This window comes from Carya illinoinensis, chromosome 9 (genome assembly GCF_018687715.1).
Source record: "Carya illinoinensis cultivar Pawnee chromosome 9, C.illinoinensisPawnee_v1, whole genome shotgun sequence".
Taxonomy (NCBI): domain Eukaryota; kingdom Viridiplantae; phylum Streptophyta; class Magnoliopsida; order Fagales; family Juglandaceae; genus Carya; species Carya illinoinensis.
In genome coordinates, this window is record NC_056760.1 from 17684091 (window position 1) to 17705389 (window position 21299).

Here is a 21299-nt window from a genome sequence, read left to right on the forward strand (position 1 = left end):
AGATGCTAACAATCGCAACAAGGATTTAATTTTATGTCTCTGTATTCAGATATATTGTAATCAAATTACCTTCCACTAATTTTTAGATTAAGAAAAACAAACATGAAAAAAGAAGAAGAGAGGAAATAAAAGCTTAAATTTCCAGTGTTCTCACAGTGGAGTTAATAATCCATCTGTAAAAGAATGCCAACTTTGATTACAGAGCTACAAAGAGGAATGAATACTCACACTTCTCAGCAAGATTCTGAGTATGGTTTGATATCACCGAAGTCATGTCCACACGTAGAGGAAGAGCAAAATGTTGTTGAATTGTGGGTTTAGCTTCCACTCAAACTCCGATTTTGCCCATCTTTATGGAGGTTTCTCAGGGCCTTAAACTTCAGGTCTTCATGATAGCTGCTTGCTTCTGGGATCCGGTCCAGAACAGCCAATCGCCCTACAAGCATGCTTACCACCTCAGACATGGTTGGCCTAAGTGATGCAGATGCATTTGTGCATAACAAAGCTACTTTAACCATAATTTTAGCTTCCTTTTCATCAACCTCAGACACCAACCTCTCATCAATGAGCTTCATCAATTTTCCAGTTTGGTGCAAATGACTGGCCTGCAATATAATTTATTCAATTATCATATTGTATAAATTTATGGTAGCTTCGGGAATGAGTTAGTAACAATGGAGGTAACAATGGAACAGGGATACGAAGTCGTATGGTACCTGATCTAAAAGACAAACACAGTTGTCACTTGGCATATAATTATTGTTGCTCTTTCCACTGAAAATTTCCCAGGCCAAAACTCCAAAACTGTAAGCATCTACTTTGTATGTCAGATAACTCCATAATGCATATTCTGGAGCCATACATCCTCTGCAGATCAAAATCAGAATGCAATTAATGCCAATTAGCCACATAAATAACTATAAGATTGTAGATAAGTTAGAAACCGACATGGTCCCAGCAATTCGGGTGATAATGTGGCTCTTCTCCTCTTCATCAAGCCTAGCCAATCCAAAGTTAGATATTTTAGGGTTCAACTCTCCATCCAGCAACACATTAGTTGCTTTGATGTCTCTATGAACAATCTTGAGTCTTGATTCTTCATGGAGAAAAGCTAAACCTCTTGCTATCCCAATACGGATCTTAAGCCTTGTAGGCTAGTCTAGTTTAAGCTGACTGTTTTCTGGATGTACAACGACAAGAAATTCATTGAAAAAGCATAAAAAGGAACACTGACACAAGAACACAGTACAAAGAGAAACCAAACTAAATAAAACTGCCGAAACTGAAAGAATAAAAAACAAAAACAATGACTATCTGAAAAATTCAGGAAACCTACAGGGAAAAACCAGAAAAAGGAAGATACAAGAACACATACAAGGAGAAACAAAATACCTGAAGACACAAGAACACAGGAAACATTCAAGGAGAAACCAAAAATAAATAAAGAAAAGAATATAAGATTTGAAAGCCAGATGAGCTCAGCTAAGGCAAACTTTAGCTGCATAAAACTTCAAATCACAAATAGTTCATACTATATTATTTTTGTCATAATATCTCACAGCTGAGCAGAATGACATATTACTCACCAAATAGGGCACCAGCAAGGCTATTATTTTCAATGTACTCATATAACAACAATAATTGATTCCCTTCAATGCAACATCCATGAATTCATAAGATTTGGGTGTTGCAAACAGGAAATCATTCCCATCTCATTTAAAAACTCCTGATTACCCCGTTTTGATTTAGACGAGAGCTGCTTAACTGCTATGATAGTGCCATCAGGTAACTGACCCTGCACCCAACCTTACTCAAATAAGCAGGAAAATCCATACTCAAATGGAATAAGTCAAGTGAAGTAAGTTATGGTACCTTGTAAACAGGACCAAAGCCACCTTCTCCAATTTTGTTGGCACAATCGAAATCATTAGTAGCAGATTTTATTTGTTTTAAGCTAAAAGTCCCCGTCACTGAATCTAGTCGTCTAGCATCTGTACGGACGCACATACGAACCAGTAAACCAAGGAATTCAGTTTCTTTGTAATTAGTTCCTCAGGTTACACTTGAGGAAAGATTAAAAGCTCATCTGCATAGCAAAAGCATGTCCCCCCCAAAGGTTCCCAAGATATTCTCTTGTTGAAAATCATTGGGGCTAGTGCAAGTAATTAAAGCACATATAGTGTATTAATAGATGGAAATAAGACAATGAGGAAACATTCACACAAACTACTCACCAGAAACTACAGAAATGGCTGATATAAGGGGACCATAAACTCCTCTATCAGGAATTCTTGTCGTCCTTTTACCAGCCCAATAGAATCTGATCCCTAGAATATTGTTTGAGATGATCACATTAGATATAGGTTTTACAACTGCCTTTTGAGCAACACCGGTGTAATCTTCAACATAGAAGTCCTTCGCCACTAATATTTCCTATGGCAAAGAGTTCTTATTAAACCTTGATATGTAACTTCAAATATACAGAATTTCCATCAACGTCACAGATTACCTGAACATAGATATCAAATACACGCTTCCCAAGGCTATTATGTGTTTTTTCATTCGTAAACACTATTTCTGCAAAGTGGAGATTTAAGGTGTAGTTCCCATTTTCTAAGCAATAATGGAAATAAGTGAGCGACATAGGAGATACACGTGCGGTGGCATACAATTCAGATATATTGGCTGATGAGAGATGCAGAGTGTAACGTGTATTTTGGTATTCATTATTATCCATGAAATCCCCAGTGCTACTAAACCCCCAGTAACTATTGTCACGAATAAAGTACTCCGCAGCACCACCTTCAACATCTCCATCTCCTTCATATACAACTGTGACTTTATCTTCCTTGATGGCTACATTGTTTCCACCAGAATTAATATGCAAACAATTTGAATCTGCCATAAAATAATAATTTTAAAAGTATCTATTAGAAAGCAAGCTTTATGATAATCACAGAAATATACGCTTATATACCCCTTTGTAGTCTTTAACTATCAAGTGATCACAACAATTCATAACTACTTTAAAGCATGCTACCATAATAATTCAATCACTTTCAATTCAATTCTCTCCCTCCTCTCCAAAATTAAGCTTCGAGAGAATGAAACACTAGCTGTAAAGAGTGTAATAAATCATCCTCAAAGCCAACACATGACAGCCCCACAAATCTGTGAAAATTGTTTACCTTCTGCCGCACCCAGTTGGAGGGCCCTGAACTCATGGAAACTAGAGGTCTACTGTCTAAAGACTTGTATATACTCAGCTCTTGCCCAGTGGAGTTCTTCTACTTGCAAGCTCGTATGGAAGATACACCCTCCAGATCGCCGACATTGCAAGACTTAATATGCAATAAAAGTTAAAATTAAATTTTCTTGCAAATCACAGGCTGTCGTGTCGGCAATGTGGATGGCGTGTCCTCCACACTGGTTTGCAAATATAATTTTTCTTCCCAGTGATGAAGACTAGTTTATAAGAAGATGGATGCTCTCCTAATCTCCCACTACATTCTTCCCCAAGCCCCAACTCCCCCCGTCCAACATATCAACAACCCCTTTCAATGGAAAATCTCCATAACTAAATTGCCCCAAACTTCTGTGTTGAAAATTTCTAAATTTCCATAGAGCCCGTGGCCTTATGTCTTAGTACCCTCCAGCCCACTTGCAATTAGAGATGGGGCCGAATAGGCAGATGGGCCTTTCAACAAACTGTGGAGCCCCAGGTCCACAGTCACCTTTTTTAAATAGACCGTTGATATACTCGTCCATCTTCTCCAATTGGTTCTTCATAAATGCTCATAGTGGATTTCTAAGAGTGCTTCCCTTGCATCAGGATTATCTGCATCTTCCTAGTCATGTTGATCCTCATCAGCCTTGAAAGCCTCCGTCCATGAGTCTGTTGCACCTCGTAGTCCTCGGATGTCCCCAACTATGCTCATGAGAAACTCAAGACTGTCCCCTACCACTGGATGTCAACCACTTATGCCTTTCTAGTCTAAGTTTCCAGGATTTTCTGGCTCTTTTTCCTTCCTGCTACTAGGAGCTTCAAATGCATACCCCAGCATACTTTATTTTTGAAGGTAGTAAATGACAGCATGATACGTTTTCTATTTCCTTATTTATCTTTTATGAGTTGTATATATATACTTCCTTATTTAGATAACAGAAGTTCCATACTTAGACAGGTTTTATACATAGTCATAGTTTCCTTTCTTGTAAATAGATTTAATTCCTGTAATTTAGGCTTAATTCCAGCCTTGTATCTTGCACAATTGTGCCTATATAATGAAAGGAAATCCTCACTAAGGAGGTATTGAATCCACTTGACATGGTATCAAGAGCCAAACCTTAGAAAATTTTCTGGTTCTTTCTCGTGGGATTTTCTTTGGGTTGGACGATAGTGTTGACTTTGTCGGCACTTTTTGTGAGCTGTTTGCTTGTGGCTGGGCTGCGATAATTTTTTTTTCGGTGGTGGGTGACAGTTTACCCCTGTCGGCACTCTCTGTGAAGGTTTCTTACTTTCGTTGTTGCTGGGCTGCGACATTCCTTGGAGTTTTTGGATTTCAGCAGCTTCTGTTCAAGGCTTTTTGGTTCTCGGTTGTCTCTGTGCAGTTTCTTCTTTGAATCTCGGCTGATTCACACTGCTTCTGTGCAGTCTTATCTTTGGGTTCTCGGCAATTTCTGGGCCAGCTTTGTGGTTGCCCTCTGTTTTACTTTCTCGTGGTTGGCACGGGAAGGTATTATTCTTGGCTATTTTTTTTTTACGAGCATCATGTCTTCAGAAGCATTTGCTGTGTGAAAGTCGCGGGCAAGAACTATTATGCGTGGAAATTTCAATTTCGCTTATTTGTTTTGGGGAAAGAATTATGGGGTCATATAGATGGTAGTGATCCCGCTCCTATTAAGCTTCCTAAGTTGGCTCAGTGGAAAATCAAAGATGCTAGGATGATGTGTTATGAACTCTGTTGATTGTGGAAATAATAAGGTTGGGTTGCTGTGTATCTTAGGAAGATGATGGAATAAATGAACAAGTGCTCATGAAATGGTAGGAAGCAATGCATGCCAACTGTTTGGTAAATTGCTAGTGAAGAGAAAACAGAGTGTATTGTTACGGGAGTGCTTCGAGGGCTCCCAAACCTCCTTACAATATTTTTCTAACAAATTCCAGATTCTTCAGATGCCTGACAATGATCCATTTTCTTACCTTTATGCGCTGCCTCTAACAGAATTGAGAAAACTCTAGTCTGACCCGTAACACTTGCTAACAGGTAACAGTTTGAATGCACCGTTTGGAAGACTCTTCCAAACGTTGCGTTTCTACAATTATTTAAACGGTGCGTAGCACCTTACATAATAAAAGCTACAGATTACTAATACCAAAACGACTCCAGTTTAGCCAAACAGTGGCCTCTATACAATGTTGCCCCTTTCTTTAATTCTTCTTCATTTCTCCCTTCAACCCGACAGTTCCAGACCACTTCCACTTCAGTTCATCTTCACTTCTTTCTTCTAGTGGCTTCTGTCAGAACCCTAACATTCTCTCCCTCTTCAAAAAACCTTGCCCACAAGGTGTGGGTATAGGCTTTGAAGCTTCCACAACAACTCCCAACTGCTCTCTTCATAGTCTAGCCCCTTCCATTTCATAAGCACTTTTGTGACAGCACGGTCCCTCTGTTTTTTCATCCTTCGCCCTAGAATCCTTTCGGGTTCGGGCTGTATTTCACCATCTATGTCAGTGGGAGGGAGATCTTGAAGGATGGGAATATGCAAACCCAATTTTTTCTTAAGACAGGAAACATGAATGGTAGGATGTATCCTTGACAATTCAGGTAATTTCAATCGGTATGCCACAGATCCCACTCTCTCCTCCACTTGAAAAGGTCCATAATACCTTGGGGATAGCTTCAAATTTCTCCTCAAAGCCAAGGTCTTTTGTCACTACGGCTAAAGCTTAAGGTAAACCCAATCCCCCTTTTCAAATTCCCTTTCAGTCCTGTTTTTATCTATGTAATACTTCATTCGGTGTTGTGCATCTGTTAAATTCTGTTTAAGCAAATTGATGGTCTGATCTCTGCTTTTAAGAAACTGATTTGCTGCTTCATTTGTTACTGTGCCAGGCACATAGGACAAAAGAGTGGGTGGGGGGTAGCCGTAGACAGCCTGATAAGGGGTCATTTTAGTTGTCGTATGATAGGTGGTATTATACCACCACTCAGCCATTGGAAGCCAGTAAGACCATACCTTAGGTTTAGAACTAGCATAGCAACGTAAATAGGCTTCCACACACTTATTCACAGCTTCAGTTTGGCCATCTCATTGTGGGTGATAAGCTGAACTGAAATCAAGGGAAGACCCTTGTGCACTGAAAATGGCCTTCCAGAAGTTACTTAAAAAGATTGGGTCCCTATCCGATACCACAGACTTAGGGCACCCATGCAGCTTAAAAACATTCTTCATAAACTCTTCCACCACCACTTGAGAAGTATAGGGATGGGGCAAAGGTATAAAATGACCATACTTGGAGAGTCAATCAACCACCACCAATATTACACTGAACCCCTTTGAAACTGGTAGACCTTCCACAAAATCCAGTGAGATATTAGTCCAAGGTTGGTTGGGAATGGGAAGTGGCTGGAGTAGTCCAGCTGGGTGAGCAGTCTCGTTTTTCATGGCTTGGCATGTGTTATATTCCCGTACTAGCTTCTTGATGTCTTTTTTCATGCCTTTCCAATAGAAATTTAGTTTAGCTCTTTGGTATGTTTTCAGGTACCCGGAATGGCCTGCTTGAGGGCTGTCATGAACAAATTGTAACACTTTCTTTTTAAAATCAGAATTTTCCGCCAACACAATTCGCCCTTTTTTTAAGATCACCCCTTGCCTTAGTGAGAAACCCTTAGGTATATTCTGATTTGTCTGCAGCTGGTCTAATAGCACAACCAGCTCGCTAGACTCTTGGTAGCTTCTTTTTAACTCTTCCAACCAAGAAGGAGTCGGGAAAGACAATATAGCTGCACATTCAGCCCTGTTTGAATCTTCCATTCTCCTTGAGAGTGCATCCGCAACCCTATTTTCCTTCCCTCTTTTGTATTCAATAGAGAATTGATAGCCCATCAATTTTGCTACCCACTTGTGCTGCATTTCAGTCCCCACGCGCTGTTCAAGTAAAAATTTGAGGGCTTGTTGGTCAGTCTTAATAATAAAGGACTGACCAAGGAGGTAAGGCCTCCATTTTTGGACAGCCGTTACAAGAGCTAGTAACTCCTTCTCATAAGTTGATAAGAGAAGAGCCTTGCCCTTAATGGCCTTACTTAGATACGCAATAGGCTGTCCCGATTGCATTAAAACTGCTCCCAGTCCTATTCCACTAGCATCACACTCAATAACAAAGGGCTTGCTGAAATTAGGTAGCCTTAAAACTGGAGGGTGTGCAATAGCCTGTTTCAAGGCCGTAAATGCCTTTCTTGTCTCCTTACTCCAATAGAAAGCATTTTTCTTCAACAATTCAGTGAGAGGGGCTGCAATACTACCATAGTTTCGGATGAACTTCCGATAATACCCCGTTAACCCTAGGAATCCCCTTAGAGATTTCACATTCTTAGGTTCAGGCCACTCTAACATAGCAGCCACTTTAGAAGCATCCGCCATCACTCCATCTGAATTAATCACATGACCCAAGTAGTCAATCTCTCCAATAGCAAATTTACACTTGGATCTTTTGGCATATAGGTTGTTTTTCTGCAGTAAGGATAGAACCTTCCTTAGATGCTCTAAATGTTCAGCTTGACTCTTGCTATAGATCAAGATATCGTCAAAAAATACAAGTGCAAATTTCCTTAGATAAGGTTTAAAGACATCGTTCATTAACCCTTGAAACGTGGCCGGGGCATTAGTTAGCCCAAAGGGCATTACCAAAAACTCATAATGCCTTAGATAAGGTTTAAAGACATCGTTCATTAACCCTTGAAACGTGGCCGGGGCATTAGTTAGCCCAAAGGGCATTACCAAAAACTCATAATGCCCATCATGAGTGCGAAACGCTGTTTTGGGTATATCCTCCTCAACTACCCTCATTTGGTGGTAACCCGACCTTAAATCGAGTTTAGAAAAAATAATCGAGCCAAACAATTCTTCCAACAGCTCATCAACCACCGGAATAGGGAATTTTGCCTTCACTGTCTCCTTGTTTAATGCCCTATAGTCCACACATAATCTCCAACTCCCATCGGCCTTGCAGACCAGCAAAACAGAAGAAGAAAAAGGGCTGGAGCTAGGTCGTACCACCCCTGACTTCAAGAGCTCTGCTACTATTTTCTCTATTTATGCTTTTTGGTAGTAAGGATATCAATAGGGCCTATTAGCAGTGGGTGGGGTACCCTCCTTGAGGATTATTTGGTGATCATGGGGACGAGATGGTGGTAGCCCCTTAGGTTCATTAAAAACCCCTTGAAATTCTTCTAGGACTTGAGTAACATCACCCTGCATAAGCTTCCGCTCTTCCACTTCCCCCTCCACAGCCATAATTTGTAACAAAATGCCCTTGCCCTTAAGCATCTTATGACCGTCATCCACCACTGCTGGTTTCAGCTTTAACCCTTGTAATTCAGTAATTTAGAGAAATCCCAAGTAATGGGACCCAAAGTCTCCAACCATTGAACTCCTAACACCACATCACACCCCACTAAATCAAGTACATAAAGAGAGGGTTTAAATGAAGTACCTTGCACCTTTAAATTCACATCATTGCACATTCCCCCGCTTCTTAAGCATTGCCCATTAGCTACCTTGACCCTTAATGCAATGGAAGTATCCACTGTCAACTTCAGTTTTGGAACCAAGGTTGAATCGATGAAGTTATGAGAGCTGCCCGAGTCCACTAGAATCACCAATTCCTTGCCCTTGATGCTACCGACCAGCCTCATTGTACTTACTGTAGGAGTGCCTGCAATTGCAGCTAATGAAATTTCAGGTACCTCTCCTTTGTCATCAATCTATTGTCTTCACTTACTGCTTCACCAATCTTTGGAGGGCTGTCATCCTCTTCCTCTTCTAAGTCATCCTCATCAGCTTGGATGAAATAAACTCTTGGTTTATTGCACTTATGGTTTGGGTTCCACTTATCATTGCAGTGGTAACACAACCCTTTCTTACGTTTCTCATCCATTTGGGCTGAGAGAACTGGTCTGGTGGCACCAATAGGTCCAGACCAATTCTTGTTGCTGCTACCCGCGTAAGACCCTTTGGAAAAACCCCCAAAAGTTTCACTAGACTTCTTCCATGTGTGCTTGTTGGATTTTTTTACACTTAAGAGGTATTCCTCTTGGATTCTTGCTAATCCATATGCTGCATTCATATTGACAGGATTAAACATTTTTATGGGCAAGCGGATTTCATCCTTCAGTCCACTAATAAAACAACAGCTTGTGCTCATCTGAAAGGCCCCTCAACCGATTAGCCAAGGCTTCAAATTGTGTCGTGTAAGCCGCAATAGAGCTGGACTGTTTTAGTCGCGTTAGTTCCTCCATGGGACTATCGTAAGACGTCGGCCCAAAGCGAAGAAGCATAGATATGGTGAATGTGTCCCAGTCATGGAAATGGCCCCTATCTGAAGACTCTTGGTACCACACAAGAGCCTCCCCCTCCATGTGGTGAGACGACATGAGCAGGCGGTGTGGCAAGGGAGTCTGATGAAATTCAAAGTATTGATGTGCCTTAAAAATCCATGAAGCTGGATGGTCTCCTTGAAAGTGTGGAAAGTCTAAACGCACGCCTCGGAAGTTGCCTTGTCTTGGTTCTTGTGGTTCTTGGTCATCATACTGCAGCTGGCGCTGTTCCTGGTGCTGGTGTTGATTATTTTGTGGGTGCTGATGGTGATGATTTTGTTGTTGAAGTTGCTGGACTATTGTGCGCATCATGGCATTTACTGTCTCCATATTAGTCTTGAATTCTTGCATAGACTGCTGTGTTTGCTCATTTTGTTGTTTAAGTTCAAGTATCTGCTGCTGTAAGTCCTCATTCTGATGATGCCTAGACCTTGTATTTTCTGCCATAGGATCGTTGGATGCTGATACCAATGTTATGAACTCTGTTGATTGTGGAAATAATAAGGTTGGGTTGCTGTGTATCTCAGGAAGATGATGGAATAAATGAACAAGTGCTCATGAAATGGTAAGAAGCAATGCACGCCAACTGTTTGGTAAATTGCTAGTGAAGAGAAAACAAAGTGTATTGTTACGGGAGTGCTTCGAGGGCTCCCAAACCTCCTTACAATATTTTTCTAACAAATTCCAGATTCTTCAGATGCCTGACAATGATCCATTTTCTTACCTTTATGCGCTGCCTCTAACAGAATTGAGAAAACTCTAGTCTGACCCGTAACACTTGCTAACAGGTAACAGTTTGAACGCACCGTTTGGAAGACTCTTCCAAACGTTGCGTTTCTACAATTATTTAAATGGTGCGTAGCACCTTACATAATAAAAGCTACAGATTACTAATACCAAAACGAATCCAGTTCAACCAAACGGTGGCCTCTATACGATGTTGCCCCTTTCTTTAATTCTTCTTCATTTCTCCCTTCAGCCCGACAGTTCCAGACCACTTCCACTTCAATTCATCTTCACTTCTTTCTTCTAGTGGCTTCTGTCGGAACCCTAACATGATGACATGGATTTTGGGCTCTGTTAATCCTCTTATTGTTCTCAATTCGAGGCCTTATAAGACTGCTAAATCTATGTGAGAATACTTATGGAAAGTATATAATCAGGACAATACTGCCCGGCATTTTCAGTTAGAGTATGAGATTGCCAGTTACACTCAGGGCAATCTCTCCATTCAAGATTATTTTTCTGGCTTTGATACTCTCTGGGGAGAATTTACTGACATGTTTATTCCAAGGTACCGGAAGATTCTCTATCTGTTGTGCAGGCCGTTCATGAGCAAAGCAAGCGAGATCAGTTTTTAATGAAGTTACGACCTAAATTTGAGGTCACTCACTCCAATTTGATGAACCGTGGTCCCGTGCCGTATTTGGATGTTTGTTTTGGGGAGTTACTTCGTGAGGAGCAGCGTCTTGCCACCCAGGCCACTTATCAGCACAACAAAATGATAACCAATGATGTGGCTTATGCTGCTCAAGGGAAAGGCAAGGGACGGGACATGCAGAACCTTTAATGCTTCAGCTGCAAGGAATATGGACATATTGCTGCCCACTGTGCCAGGAAATCTTGTAACTATTGTAAGAAGCCAGGGCATATTATTAAAGATTATCCTACTCGTCCTCAAAATCGTCAGGCTAATGCTTATCAAGCTACTGTGGGTTCCTCTTCTTCTGCTACTGCGGGTGACTCTTCTACTCTTACTATTGAGATGGTCCAGCAAATGATTATTTCAGCATTTTCAGCCTTAGAGCTGCAAGGCAACAGTTCCATTTTATCCTTCTCATGGCTTGTTGATTCGGGTGCGTCTAATCACATGACTAGCTCTTCTGATACCCTTAGCAATGTTTGGCCTTATAATGGATCGTCACACATTTAGATTGCTAATGGTAGTCAGTTACCTACTCATGCTATTGGGGATGTTGATTCCATTGTTCGGGATGTTTTTGTATCACCTCAGCTTTCTACTAGTCTCATATATGTAGGTTAGTTGGTTGATAACAACTGTGCTATTCGTTTTTCTCGTGATGGTTGTCTTGTACAGGATTAGGTGTCGAGCCAGATACTCGCGAAGGGGCCTAAAGTTGGACATTTATTTCCTCTGCATTTTTCCCTTCTTGCTATTATTTCATTTGCTTGTAACGCTGTGAACAATAAGTGTGAAGTGTGGCACAAATGGTTGGGTCATCCTAATTCAGTTGTTTTATCCCATGTAATAAATTCTAGTTTGTTGGGTAATAAAGATCAATCTTCTTCTCATCTCTCTTTTGATTGTTCCACATGCAAACTAGGTAAAAGTAAGTCTCTTTCTTTTCCTTCTTATGGTACTCATACTGAACGTTGTTTCGATTTGATTCATAGTGATATGTGGAGAATTTCTCCAATTATCTCACATGCCAATTATAAATACTTTGTTACTTTCATTGGTGATTATATGAAGTATACCTAGATTTATTTTCTTCGCTCTAAATCTGAGGTCTTCTCTATTTTCCAAAAATTCACTACTTATGTTGAGAATCAATTTTCTTCTCGCATTAAAATTCTCAAGTCTGATTCAGGTGGTGAATATATGTCTCGTGAGTTTCATGATTTTCTCCAACAAAAAGCCATTGATTCTCAACGTGCTCTGTTACAGGTTGGTTCATGTTTCTTGGTGACTCTTTGATATCTTGGAAGAGTAAGAAACAAGATCGTGTTTCCAAATCTTCCACCGAATCTGAATACTGTGCGATGTCTGCTGCTAGTTCTAAGATTCTCTGGCTTCGTGGTCTCCTCGCTGAGCTTGGTTGCGCTCAGTCTGATCCTACTCCTATACATGCTGACAACACTAGCACCATTCAAATTGCTGCAAATCCCGTGTTTCATGAACATACGAAACACATTGAGATGGACTGTCATTTTATTCGGGAAGTATTGGACACTCGTATCATTTCTCTTCCTCATGTTTCTACTGACCTCCAGATCGCTGATGTAATTACTAAGGCCATGACACGACAACGTCATCAGTTTCTTGTGGGCAAATTGATGCTTCTTGATCACTTCTTGATCGACCAGCATCAAGAAGCATCAATTTGAGGGGGGATGACAGCATGATACGTTTCCTATTTCCTTATTTATCTTTTATGAGTTGTATATATATACTTCCTTATTTAGATAGTAGAAGTTCCATACTTAGACAAATATTGTACATAATCATAGTTTCCTTTCTTGTAAATAGATTTAATTCTTGTAATTTAGGCTTGATTCCAACCTTGTATCATGCACAATTGTGCCTATATAATGAAAGGAAATCCTCACTAAGGAGGTATTGAATCCACTTGACAAATTATAAAACTTTTTTTACTTCTAAAACTTACCAATGTTTACGATATCATTTTTTTATTAGTACTACAAATCTGATTAGGAGAAATGCAAGAAAGAAGGGTGCAGCCCTAGAGCATGCGAGCTCTACAACAGAAGCACTATTTATGCAAAGACTGAAAAGAAAATATTACTAGAACTACCCAATAAGTCAATGAATAGATGGTATGTAAGAAAGAAACATAGTTAGCAACAGAAGCACTACTTTCAACACCCTACAGTCCTATATTCCAAATTCACCACTTCAAGCAAAAATAAACTGCTCACTATGCCATTCAACTCATCCTACTTCTAAATCATCATCAAGAGAAGCTGACAATATATTTCACAGGAATGTAGGCATCACCTAGTATACTCAAATAGAAAAATGACCACGAACCAAAGCTCCATAGTTACCATCAATGTAAAAACAGATAATTTATTTTCCCTCATTCATTCTACATATAAAAACGGCCAATAGAAAATTGCCTCCTCTTTGTACCAAACTCTCCACCAAAACAATACAAAAACTAGGTACAGTCACTATAAACACTACCTTATGGTCAGAGTTAACCTCAAAACTGAAGACTCAAGCTCAACTTCTAACACAAAAAGTGTTCAACAGAACTACAGTCTCCATGAAATAAATGAATCAGGACCTCATTCGGTTCTAATTCTAATAGGTCACGTAAGTCCCTTAAGCCAAAATCCCAAATATTTCAAGCAGTATGCATGCAACGTAGATGGAAGACTGGGTCATTAAGCACGTGAAGACCATGCAACGTAGATCAGAGAGAGCTGGGACGTGCAAAACCATTGCATGATGCATGCAATGTAGATGGGAGACATAATCCATGCAGGAGTGGACTTGGTCGTGGCCATTTACGTGCAGATCCGTAGTTGCGAGTTTTATGTCATTTTTGTCAGTTTGTGATTAATGCTCTATTTTATGCTTTGTTTTTACATGTGTTGAATTTCATTTGTCAGTTGTAACTTCCCTTTTATTCCGGTTGGTTTGTAACTGGCTTTGCTTATTTAAGCAGCCATTGTTTTCGTAATGAATGAAGTAATCATTTGTTACTCAATCTGCAGTACTATTCTCACCTGAAGAGAAACTATTTTGTGGTACGTTCTCACCTGTAGAGAACATTTGCTTATCATTCTGTGTTGGGACCTATCATTGGCCTCAGAGCCAGGTTAGCCAGGTTGTTATGGGAACTAACAAGGAGTGTATTGAGCACTTGGAGTCTAGACTCGATGTAGCTCAAGAAGGACTGCTGCGAATGGAGGAAACTCTCAATCGATTTTCGAGTATGTTGATTGCAAATCAAGAGAATCCCAACCACGGTGACCATCATCGAGAAGGAAACGATAGGGGTCGGCAGATCATCTCTACCAAAACGGCAAAGCTGGAATTCTCACGATTTTCCGGTGAGGACCCAACCATGTGCACCAGTTTTTCGAATACTAGGGCACGGTGGAAGCCCAAAATGTTTCCATGGCACCATACCATTTGGAAGGCGAGGCTAACCAATGGTGGTAGTGGATTCGCAGGACATTTCGGGACGAAGGACACGTGCTTTCATGGGAGAAATTCGAGGAAGAACTCTGGGCTTGCTTCAGACCATCGGAGTGTGAGGACTTCAACGAAGCTCTTTCCCGTGTCCGACAGCTAGGGACTTTGCGTGATTATCAATGCGAGTTTGAGAAGCTCGGCAATAGGGTTCAAGGATGGACTCAAAAGGTGTTAGTGGGGACATTCATGGGTGGCTTAAAAGCTGAAATTGTTGATGGAATTTGGATGTTTAAACCTCAGTCCCTCAAGGATGCCATTAACTTGGCACGGATGCGAGACGATCAACTTACACGGCAGCTGGAGTTCTTACTGTAACCCCCACCTACACGAGCAGCTCTAGCTCTTCCACCAGCAGCTAGTGTAGCTTCCGCAGCACCTGTTGTTCCAATCAGGCACTTAACATGGGAGGAAATGCAAAGGAGAAGGGCTCAAGGTCTCTGTTTCAACTGCAATGAACGATTCACAGCAGGACATAAATGCCAAAAAACACAATTGTTACTCTTGGAAGGATATGTGGGAGCTGGCAACATGATACTGGAGGAATTCACTGATCAACATGTGTTGGAAGCTGACCCAAGTGGAGGTGCAGTGGAATAAATTTGGTCCAATGGAAGCATCTTCCGTCAGAGGAGGCGACATGGGAGCCTACGAGTAAGTTGCTGGACATGTTTCCAAGTGTGGACCTTGAGGACAAGGTCCACTTAATGGGGGAAGTATTGATAGGTCACGTAAGTCCCTTAAGCAAAAATCCCAAATATTTCAAACAGTATGCATGCAACGTAGATGGCGGACTAGATCATTAAGCACGTGAAGACCATGCAACATAGATGAGAGAAAGCTGGGACGTCCAAAACCATTGCATGATGCATGCAACATAGATGGGAGACGGAATCCATGCAGGAGTGGACTGGGTCGTGGCCGTTTATGTGCAGATCTGTAGTTGCGAGTTTTACGTCATTTTCGTCAGTTTGTGATTAATGCTCTGTTTTATGTTCTGTTTTTACGTGTGTTGAATTTCATTAGTCAGTTGTAACTTCCCTTTTATTCCGGTTGGTTTGTAACTGGCTTTGCTTATTTAAGCAGCCATTGTTTTCGTAATGAATTAAGTAATCATTTGTTATTCAATCTGCGGTACTATTCTCACCCGAAGAGAAACTATTTTGTGGTACCTTTTCACCCGAAGAGAACATTTGCTTATCATTCTATGTTGGGACCTATCAGATTCCAATCTTAGAATTTCTTTCATAGGGCTAGCTGAGATTCACTTGAGCAGTTTTTAAATGATTAAAATAGTTTATATGTCTATACTGATAAATCAAAACAATTTCACATTTTCATATGAGAGTTCAAAGAGAAATTTCAAAGAGAACTTGGAGAATTGATGTTAGTTTCATAGCGGTCAATAGTTTTTGGAGCACCAGAAATGTATCCTTACATCGTGGACAATTGAAGTTCTTTAAGCAATGAGGACCTTGTTTTCTGTACAAAAATGAGTATAAAAGAATATATCAATAGGAAATGTAGTCGTCAATCAATATTTGGAATCCTAACCTTATACAAAACTTCTTCTCATTTTCTAGCTGCTTGGAAACTTATTAAAGAAACAGTGTAATAAATCAACAAAAGAAGCATCTTACATGTTGTCCTCCTTGAAGGAGCTTCGAAATAAGTTAAGACTCAAATTCCTAATAAAATAGCAGAGGTTGAAAGAACTATCAGCTTTAAAGCCATGTCAAACTAGAAATATACGAAATTAATGAGTATAAAAGAAGTATGACAACTTTTCTCCACAAGCTGGCTGTTCAGGACCTTTCCATGTGAAGTTATTGTAGGAAAGATCACTGCATCCTTACGTCAGAGAAAACCATGGCAATCCTTTAATAAAAAATAAAAAACAAACAAAACTAGAACAAAAAAAAAAAGATAACATGAATCTAAGAATACTATTATTTTAGTATTTCAGAAGAATTTGAACCCAAAAGGCATGCAGTTATCAGGGAATATGCCATTTCTTCAAAATGGCCAAGATATGACACTAATGCTAGTACTCTCACCATCCAGAAAATAAAAGCAAATTTGCATAATTACATGCTTAAAAGCCCAGACAATGTCGGGAGGAAGGTTTAATACTGAAGTTGTTCAGACCTGCCTCGCCCCAGACAGGTCTGAACAACAAAGGCCCTTCTCAACTGCCTTAATATTGATTTTTTTGTTTTCTTTGCCTCTCAGAATATTATTGGAAAAGTAATCTAGTGTATAGAGTGACTCTCAAATCTTTTTTTTATTGGCATAGGGACTCTCAATGCAAAACTGTCAAAATATATTAATATTAACCATAAAGAGTTTTGAGGAAATTCTACTTTTAAGTTCCGAAACATGCATTAAAAAGACAGACCATCTACGGAAGAGAAAATAGAGCTGTCATGAACTTGATAGCATTAAAAAAGAAAATAGAATTAAGTAAAAAGAAAATCAGGAATCTCCACCCTTATATATGGAAATAGAATTAACTAAAAAAAAACATACATATTACTCCGCCTTCAAAATTGATTCTGGCACATTTCCTCTTAGCGAGTTGCCAGTTAAAAGGCTAACAAAAATGCAATCAAATGTTTAGTGTTTTATCCAAATACTAAAACTCAAAAGCATTTGAACGCATCCTACCAGAAAATATAATACTGCATTCTAAAACATTTATGACACAGTTCTGCCCAGAAAGGAAGCTCGATTATAGAACATCGTGGCATAGGTGTCGCATGCACATGTTTGTTTGGGTGTTTGTGTGTGTATAAATTGTGTCCTCTAGATTTTGAAAAATATTTTTAAGTATGTTAGCAATGGAAGTTATAATATATAAATTAATGCAGCCTGTTTTTTGGTATACTTAACAGGAATCTCGGGCGCTCTAAGTTGGCACTGGTTGGAATCTCCCCAATTAATTTGTTAAAACTGACATCCCTACCACAATAACAAAGTCACAAGATAATTAATATTCATCCTCAGAAACAAGTTACCAACCTGGAAAGTCCTAAGAAAAAGGTGTTCTAAAATTTTATAATTTGAAAAAATACCTTACATGAAGGATATTCAGGTAGCCTAGGTCCTTTTCCTTATGAAAGAGAACACTGGTTCTATCAATATGTGATTTTTGCTAGTAAGCCATGGAAAAGGGAGCAAGCCAGACAACACTAACAAGAAAAGAATTGAGAAACAATAGCAGCAAGGAATTCGGTCCATGTTCAGCAGTAAAGAAATGAGTTTCATAGTTTTATCAGTGTTTTTGGAACTATAGGTCTCTGCACTTTGATTTTACATAAACCACATATCTACAAGTATGTTGTGATATCCAGAGTAGGGAAAGCGTTGTATGGGTGTTATGTTCTACATGGGATATTTACTAGGTGGATTGCCCTTTGTAAGTGATTCCTCAAAGTTCCATATAACTTCAACTGGTTCTTTTTAAGGTCATGACAAATGGTATCAAGGTCGACAAAGTAACACCATATGACACCAGAGCACTGCATACAAGACAGGACAGCCAGAATGTCAAGATTTCAAGTGAGGGAAGATTGTTACCTTAAACAGTGACGAAAAACTGCAAGGGTGCTCTGTTCCAGATGAACTGAGCTTGATAATTATTACTGGAAGCTCCATGTGCAACTTCAACTGGTCTTTTATGGTATAGCATAGATGGAGTTAACAATTCCTTGGGTCATGACATGTGGACGCATTTGCACACCAATATGTTGTGTAATTTGCATAAGTACGTGCCCAAGTGTCTAACAACAAAAAGATGTGCCCATTGCTATCTTCAGTTTCTGTAATTAGGTTCCTCAAGGAGAACACAATCTTCATAATGTTTTTGAGCCAGGTTGTTTTCTATTGTGTTGATCTTTCCAATAGACTCAGAACTTATTTCTACATCTTCATTAAAGCCATTTTCTATTCCATTCTTTTTATCTGATGACTTTACTCGAAGTATGAATGTTGAGATATTGCTTATCATCTTTGCATGAACATTTACAACGTTCTTTTGCCTTGTTCAGTGATAACTGAAAGCTTGAAGCACCAGGCAATACTTACAATCCTGTCTTCAAAGAGCATAAATGATACTCCCAGAAATAGTTTTCTATTTTCAGTTAAGAGAAACTAACACCATTGAAAATATCATGTTTTTCATTTTTCTTTTTATTCTTTGGAAACAAAATTTAGAAATACTTCTTTGAAATACACAACATACTATATTTGGGATTTGGGTCCCAAGAGTTCCTACCCAAACTCTAGGGCCTAGAGTGGCAGTCCACAGCATTTATAGCTATATTATTATCCACTTCTATAAATGTTTTATTACCCACTTTCACAAAACCAAGTATAAAAATACATTTAAAAATTTATTTCGAGAATTCTCAAAAAACAGAGAAGTTTTCACTTAACAAACACATTTCAAATTTTTTTTTTTTTTTTTTTTTGCCCTTTAAATTGCCCCCATATTTTCTAGTTCACTGCAACAAAAAACATGTTTTATTTAAGTATTTATTTTTTTGAAGATACGCACCCCCACATATGCCATCGCAAGCTAACAGAACACAGGGCTCCAATACATCAGATGCTTTACTTAAATTTTCTTTTTTTTTTTAACCGAGAAATCCTCCTCATTCCAAAAAATAAAAAAACCTCACTTTTGTCGGATAAATACCTTGGCACCTCCCTTATGCAATCTCATGAACACGTGGTCCCATCTGCTCCCAACCTTGCTAAGTGGTCCGCCGGACTATTCCCTTGACGATAAATATGAAGCATACAAAAAACCATCTGATAAAGAAGCGCCATGATTTCATCCCAATAGTCCTCCAAGTACCAAAGATTGCAACGAGTTCCTCTAATCCAATTGACCACAATCATCGAATCCAATTCCAGCACTATCCGATTAAAACCCAACCTTTGCGCCTGTCTAAGACCGTACAAAAGACCCAGCACCTCAGCAAAATTATTAGTACCATGCACCAGCGAAACAGCATAGGCATTAATCAACCTGCCCTCATGATTTCTCAGAACTCCACTTGCACCAGCGTCACCCGAATTACCACCACTACAGCCATCCGAATTGAGTTTGATCCATCCTAATTCCGGCCTCTTCCAAAATACTAATTTAAGCACTTTTCTTTTAGTCGAATTGATAGGCACTAGCGGCTCCAATAAAATAGCTTTATCTCTTGAAGAAAGTCCCTTTCCTGCACCAATTTTCTCCCCAATCCACGAAACCCAGTAAAGAAGCTGTCTCCATACCGTATCAACTGAGTCAGCTAGACCAGCCATACGAGCTCTACATCTCCGCAACCAAAGACACCAAGTAATAATTCCCGGCAATAAACCAAAAACCTGACCTGATTGTGAAGACCGAGAAGCTCTGCAAAACCACAACTCAACCAGATCAGACCAACTTCTTCCATCCACAAACAGCAGTCCCACAATTCTAAAACACCTTCTCCACATTTCTTTAGCAACCTCTCCTTTAGCTCATACATGATCCAGCGATTCTACAGCTCCCAATAAACAACAATCACATTTAGAAGCTAGAGGAATGCCAACTGATTTAATTTTCTCATCCGCACTAAGACCATTAAACATTGCTTTCCACCAAGTCACCGACATATTTTTAGGCAAATAGGAGTGCCAGATTTTCATGGTAATATTTTTTTGTAATTTTTTAGGGGCCGGTGGATATATAATTTTTACAAATATGCATAATGTTGAAATATCACTCAACTATAGGTCTAATTCAATCATCATATGAAATGGGTGGATTAAACTAATTTTTCTGGAGAATTTAATTTGCATCATACACCATGTGTCACCAGTAGAAAGGAGTAGTAGATGAGCTTGTTTTACATTGTTATGTAGCTTGTCTGTTATCTGGCAACAATATATTGATAGTTAAACGTCAAGTTGGCCAGAGATGTTTGATGGTCTGAGCCTGAATGATATTGGATTAAAATCAACAAAAGCCAAACATAGATTTAGGGAAATGCAATATGGTAAATACCTGATATTATGACACAGCTAATTTAGATTATAATGTTAAATGACGTCAATCATGCTACTTCCTCAACAGTCATCCTCCAGGCTGTTTTAGTAAATGAAATAGTTTGGTTTTACAACCTGTAACTCTAGTCGAGGGTTCTACTCTGCGGCTGCTTGCTTCAACCTCTTCTCCGCCCTCCGAACTGTCGTAGCAGTTGAAGAACAAGATTTTAATTAGTTAATTTGTCACAGGAAAAACCGGTATTAAAGGGTTTTGATATTGAAAATGCCGCACAAGGGGTTGATAAAAGTATGTCTATGACATATAAAGCAGTTGTGAGCAATAAAGTTTTACAGATCCACTTCCATTGGGCTGGAAAAGGGACGACAGTTGCTCCAAAGAGAGGAACTTATAGTCCTCTCATATCAGCCATCTCTGTGGAATCTGGTAACCGTTTCTTGGAATATGAGAATTCTTCTATCCTTTCCAAATTGTTTCACACTTCTCAGATTAGAGAACAGAAAATGCATACACAAAATCAGTTTTGTGTATGGAGCTTCAAAATCGCTTTATTCAGCTCCTTTTCTTTCTTCAGATTTCAGTACCCCTGTGAAGGTTGAGATATTTATCGTGATTGGAGCTTTAGTATCAGTGTTATTCCACATTCTAATGATTCTAGGCATTCTATGGCGGAAAGGATGCATAGGAG

The 21299-nt window shown here is 39.4% G+C and overlaps 1 pseudogene; it reads right to left on the reverse strand.

Moving 5' to 3' along the window:
* Nucleotides 1–65: 65 nt before the first annotated feature.
* Nucleotides 66–16439, reverse strand: LOC122277384 (annotated as a pseudogene).
* Between the last annotated feature and the right edge of the window lie 4860 nt (nucleotides 16440–21299).